This window comes from Oncorhynchus masou, chromosome 3 (genome assembly GCF_036934945.1).
Source record: "Oncorhynchus masou masou isolate Uvic2021 chromosome 3, UVic_Omas_1.1, whole genome shotgun sequence".
In the NCBI taxonomy this organism is placed as follows: domain Eukaryota; kingdom Metazoa; phylum Chordata; class Actinopteri; order Salmoniformes; family Salmonidae; genus Oncorhynchus; species Oncorhynchus masou.
In genome coordinates, this window is record NC_088214.1 from 13,322,667 (window position 1) to 13,329,203 (window position 6,537).

Sequence of the window (6,537 nt, forward strand, 5' to 3'; positions counted from 1 at the left end):
ATTGTGCTTTTTGTCCCTATGTTTTTCCCTTGATCCCCATTATTATTTGCACCTGTGTCTCTTTTTCCCCTGATTGTATTTAAACCCTTTGTTTCCCTCAGTTCTGTGCTCTGTGTTTGTATGTTAGCACCCTGCCCTAGTGTTCTGTGTGCTCTTGTCGATTCCGGGTGACGTTCTTGTGGTATTCTGTTTTTTGTTTTTGTTTATTTTTGGTGAGTTTCTTTTGAGGTTTTTTTTGTGTTTTACCTACCACCTTTTGGATTTGCCATTTTTTGTATTTTAGGATTTTTTTCTTTATTAAATACACCGTCTTAAGTACTGCTGTGTCTGCCTCATCTTCTGGGTTCTGCTGTCTATTCGTGGCTCAGTTGGTTAAGTGACTGTTTCTCACTCCGGAGACCCAGGTTCGAAACCGGGTCCTGACAATAACCTTAAGGAACTGTTTTGTTTTTACAGTTCGATGAAGTAGGATATTGGCACAGGCGCGAACTTGTTTTACCAATTAAAGTAACGTGTCTTACCTGAGCATCACCTGCGGCACTGAATAGAAGTCAACATTGTTATGCAGGTCCCACTGAAGACAATGTTTCTCATTTTTGCCGTTTGTCTGGTGGCAGTCCTCTGGAGAGACACGTTTGATCCAGGTGAGTCCTCAAACAGTGCTCCATAGGACAGGCAGACAACAGTGCTCCATAGGACAGGCAGACAACAGTGCTCCATAGGACAGGCAGACAACAGTGCTCCATAGGACAGGCAGACAACAGTGCTCCATAGGACAGGCAGACAACAGTGCTCCATAGGACAGACAGACAACAGTGCTCTACAGGACAGACAGACAACACACCTTTTTAGCTCATTTAAGGTTCTTGTTCGTTTAGATTCCCCCCATCCAGGAAATTGCTGTAATTTCCATTTCCCAGTGTACTATTAGCTTTTTCCATTACAAATTTTTAAACTAAAATAAGATTTAATGCACTAGATTTAACTATTGTCATCATTTACAATATAGTCAGAAAACAACTTTGATGACATCAAATGGGACACCACTCACTTTGTCAATTCAATTTAACCTGAGTTCTTGAACAGTTTCAATCCACAATGGCCATTAGTCACTTAATGACTGCAGACACCATTATAATATCTAGACTGGATTGGACTGTGGAGACTTGGTAGATTTGAAGGGTTTGCAGATGTAGCCATCGGGCAGATCTGTCTATTTTAGGGCAGACATAACTGAGTGTGAAATAAGGTCAGGATCTACAACTTATGGATCATATTTAAACTTAATGTGTTACAGTATAACACTTAATTTCTTATCTTAATTTGGGACTAGAAAGTTCTAATTGCAAATTGACATTGCTCTGTACCATATTCTCTACTTATATACAACTCTAAATACCCCAATTCATGTTAAGTTAAAAAGAATACAATATAACATTCCTGACACCATTTAAACCAATGAGGGTTTGGAACTTTAAAGCCAATGAACTCCTAATCATCTTTTTGTAGATAACCTTTATAGTCTCAAGTTCTTGATATGACAAATCTTATCTTAATTTTTCACATCTTACCCTGATATCAACATAAGTTACTTTGACCGTCCCTGGTGCAGCTATGTATTTATTGCCTTTTATGTAATCAGTCCATACATAGTCTCTCCAGACGGCTTGCCTCACACAATGTTACCAGCATACACAGTGTGCTGTGCTATGATAGTAGTGAAGCCTAGACTCGGGTAGACGTAACATGGTAAATAAATATCCGGGACACTCAAATTAGTATGATATGCTACCTTATTCCTGCCCTCACCATAACTCCACCGCCACCATGGGGCACTGTGTTCACAATGTTGACATCAACAAACCACTTGCCCACACAACACCATACACGTGGTCTGCGGTTGTGAGGCTGTTTGGACGTACTTCCAAACTCTCTAAAACATTGTTTGAGGCGGCTTGTGGTAGAGAAATGAACATTCAATTATCTGGCAACAGCTTTGGTGGACATTCCTGGAGTCAGCATGCCAATTGCACTCACCCTCAAAACTTGAGACATCTGTGGCATTGTGTTGTGTGACAAAACTGCACATTTTAGAGTGGCCTTTTATTGTCCCCAGCACAAGTTACACCTGTGTAATGATCATGCTGTTTAATCAGCTTCTTGATATGCCACACCTATCAGGTGAATAGATTATCGTGGCAAAGGAAGAAATGCTTACTAGTAGGGATGTAAACAAATTTGTCCACAACATTTGATTTAAATAAGCTTTTTGTGTGTATGGAACATTTCTGGGAACTTTTATTTCAGCTCATGAAACTTGGGACCAACACTTTACATGTATTTCAGCTCATGAAACATGGGAACAACACTCTACATGTATTTCAGCTCATGAAACATAGGACCAACACTTTACATGTATTTCAGCTCATGAAACATGGGAACAACACTCTACATGTATTTCAGCTCATGAAACAGGACCAACGCTTTACATGTTGCATTTATATTTTTGGTCAGTATTTAATAGTATGTGATCATCATGATGACAATTAAGTATTTTACGCAAATTTTGTGTTTAACCTTAAAACACCTCTATTTTATTTTAGTCTCAGTGATCATGTGATCTTCCTTCTCCGTCCGTAGTCTTTCTCACCCCACACAGCCTGACTGACTGCCTGTCTGTCCGTCTGTCCTTCCCCTCAGTCTGTTCGTTGTGCCAGGGTGCTGGTGACTGGGGCCAGCACAGGCATCGGAGAACAGGCATCGGAGAACACTATGCCAAGATGGGCGCCCAGGTCGTCATCACGGCCAGGATGTAATACGCCTTACAGAAGGTTTGAGGTTCTGTCTGTGTTGGTCTCTCTGTCTATCTGTGTCTGTGTCGGTCTCTCTGTCTATCTGTGTCAGTTTCTGTGTCAGTTTCTGTGTCTGTCTGTGTCTGTGTCTGACTGAACTTCTATCCTTTCTACTGTCTCATGATGACCAGATAGATATTGACAGCCTCTGTACCAGTGTGTCATTGCTCCCTCTGTCCTGTAGGTGGCAGCGAACTGCACAAGCCTGGGGGCTCAGAAGGCTCTGTATGTGACAGGGGACATGTCCCAGTCCTCAGACCCAGAGAGAGTGGTGAGGATGGCTGTCGAACAACTGGGTAAGGACTGATCACTAAGAATACATTCAGTCATATTGTGAGTATTTATTATGTTATGTTAGAGATTCATAAGGCACACTAGTGTCTTTCTCTTTTTCGCAGGAGGTCTTGACATCCTGGTTCTAAATCACATTGGATCCACCCCATTCGCCATGTGGAACGGAGATAAGGTTCACATCAGGGAACTGATGCAGGTACACTTTTGTTTTCTTCTTCTTCATATTAGGCTATACTTCAAGTCTTGTGTCTGGCCATGCGAGACAAGGTCATTCTTTGAGTGTAGTTTTGAATGTGTTGTCTTCCAAAGTTGCATTTCCTCAGCTATGTGAACATGGCTTCAGCAGCTTTGCCAGTACTGGAGCAGAGTGCAGGGTCTATGATCGTAGTGTCATCTCTGTTGTGTGAGTACACATCACACAGCCTTATACAATACAGATTTACACATATAGTATTATACCAATAGTCATATAGATAGTCTTATATAGATTGTCTTATATATATTTTCTTATACAGATATAGTATTATACATATTGTCTTATACAGATACAGTCTTATACAAATAGCAATATACAGATACAGTCTTATACAGTTGCAGTCTTATACAGATACAGTCTTATACAGACAGTCTTATACAGATACAGTCTTATACAGACAGTCTTATACAGATAGGCTTACACATATAGTCTTATACACATATAGTCTTATACACATATAGTCTTATACAGATGCAGTCTTATACAGATAATATTATACAGATAGAGTCTTATACATACAGTCTTATACAGATACAGTCTTATACAGATACAGTCTTATACATATAGTAGGGTAGCCTAGTGTTTAGAGCGTTGGACTAGTAACGGAAAGGTTGCAGGTTCGAATCCCCGAGCTGACAAGGTACAAATCTGTCGTTCTGCCCCTGAACAGGCAGTTAACCCACTGTTCCTAGGCCGTCATTGAAAATAAGAATTTGTTCTTAACTGACTTGCCTAGTAAAATAAAGGTAAAATAAAAAATTAAATTAAAATACATATAGTCTTATACATATAATATTATACATATAGTCTTATACAGATGCAACTGCATTAGTAATCCTTACAGGGGGAATAAAATGTAAAATCCTGTTCACCTCAATCTGAAGTACTCAGACAAGCACTGTGCATACTGTGTGAACTCACCACCTTTCTCTCACCTCTCTCCTCTACAGGTAAGATACCCACTCCTTTTGTGGGGCCCTACGCGGCCACCAAGTTTGCAGTGAACTGTTTCTTTGGTTCCATGCAGCATGAGCTAGCCATGCAGCGCAGCAATGTGTCTCTGACCATCACCACACTGGGCCTGATAGACACAGACTCAGCCATGGACAAAATCAGGTTAGACTGGTTGTGCTTGTGATGTTGAATGACTGGTCACTTAAGAGAAACAACATGAATGAGTTGTATTGAGTGATTATGTGATGGTATATATTTTTGATGGTTCAGTAACTGCTGCACTTATAGTAGGTCTTAGTTAAAGTGTAATGGGGAGTTAAGGTAAACCATTACAGTAGGTATCATGTAGGTCTTAGTTACAGTGTAATGGGGTGTTAAGGTAAACCATTACAGTAGGTATCATGTAGATCTTACCAATGTGTCGTTATTTGATTCTGCAACCTTTATTCAAACCATTGAGATAACCTGGTGTGCATTTGAAATTGCACCTAGTACTGCACTATATAGGGAATAGGCCATTTCAGATGGAGTCCTAATTAAATCATTTACAGCGAGGGGGGAAAAAGTATTTGATCCCCTGCTGATTTTGTATGTTTTCACACTGACAAATAAATGATCAGTCTATAGTTTAATGGTAGGTTTATTTGAACAGTGAGAGACAGAATAACAATGTAACGGCCGTTGTTGGTGGAAGAAGGTGAGGACCAAGGTGCAGCGTGGTATGTGTCCATATTTATTCAAATGAACACGGAAATAACAAAAATACCAAAGAGAAACGACCGAAAACAGTACTGGCTGGTGCAGACACACAACAGAAAACAGAAAATAATCACCCACGAAACACAATAGATAACAGGCTCCCTAAATATGGTTCTCAATCAGGGACAACGATTGACAGCTGCCTCTGAATGAGAACCATACCAGGCCAAACACAGAAATAGTTTTTCTATGATCTTCTAACATAGACAACCCACCCAACTCACGCCCTGACCATACTAAAACAAAGACATAACAAAAGAACTAAGGTCAGAATGTGAAAAACAAAACAAAAATCCAGAAAAACACGTGAAAAATGTTATAAATTGATTTGCATTTTAATAAGGGAAATAAGTATTTGACCCCACTGCAAAACATGACTTAGTACTTGGTGGCAAAATCATTGTTGGCAATCACAGAGGTCTTTACATTGTTCTATGCCACCTCCAGAGGATATACCAACACGGCCTACCCAGCCAACGATGCTGCCCTCCACATCATCAAGGCCGGGGCCACACACCAGAAGGAGTCATTTTACCCTGGATACATCTACTTCACCTGCTTGTGCAGAGACTGGTTCCCCTTCTTCAGAGACATCATCATCCAGAACTCCTACACATACTGAAGGAGCCACCATACCCCTAGTTAAGGAAGCACCTAAGCCTACAGGAACGTGTGTGTCCTCAGGCCAAGAATAGCAAAGCAGCCTTTACTGGCTCAGCTGCCTTACCAACCTTTGAGTAAACAAATTAACAACAGATTTTCAACAAGGTTATAGGGAAGGGCATTCAACATGTACGGACGGCACTTACACAAATTACTGATGATCGGATGAGATATATTTATAATAAAAATATTGTGGGAGCTGTTTTGTTAGACTTCAGTGCAGCTTTTGACATTATTGATAATAATCTACTGCTTTACATCCCCTGCTATATTGTGGATGGAAAGTTACCTGTCTAACTGAACACAGAGGGTGTTCTTCAATGGAAGCCTCTCCAACATAATCAAGGTAGAGTCAGGCATTTCCCAGGGCAGCTGTCTAGGCCTTTTACTGTTTTCAATCTTTACTAATGACCTGCCACTGGCTCTGAGTAAAGCCAGTGTGTCTATGTTTGTTGATGACTCCACACATCAGCTTCCACAGCAAGTGAAATCACTGCAACACTTAACTAAGCTGCAGTCAGGTTCAGAATGGGTGTCAAGAAACAAGTTAGTCCCAAATATTAAAAGCATTGTATTTGGGACTAATCATTCACTAAGCCTTAATCCTCAACTAAATATTGTAATGAATAATGTGAAAATTGAGCAAGTTGAGGACATAACCCTGGATTGTAAACTGTCCTGGTCAAAACATACTGATGCAACAGTAGCTACGATGGGGAGAGGTGTGTCCATATTAAAGTGCTGCTCTTCCTTCTTAAC

At 40.4% G+C, this 6,537-nt stretch overlaps 1 pseudogene; it reads left to right on the forward strand.

Annotated features, from left to right (window-relative positions):
• Nucleotides 1-562: 562 nt before the first annotated feature.
• On the forward strand, nucleotides 563-6,040 carry LOC135510565 (hydroxysteroid 11-beta-dehydrogenase 1-like protein; annotated as a pseudogene).
• The last annotated feature ends 497 nt before the right edge of the window (nucleotides 6,041-6,537 follow it).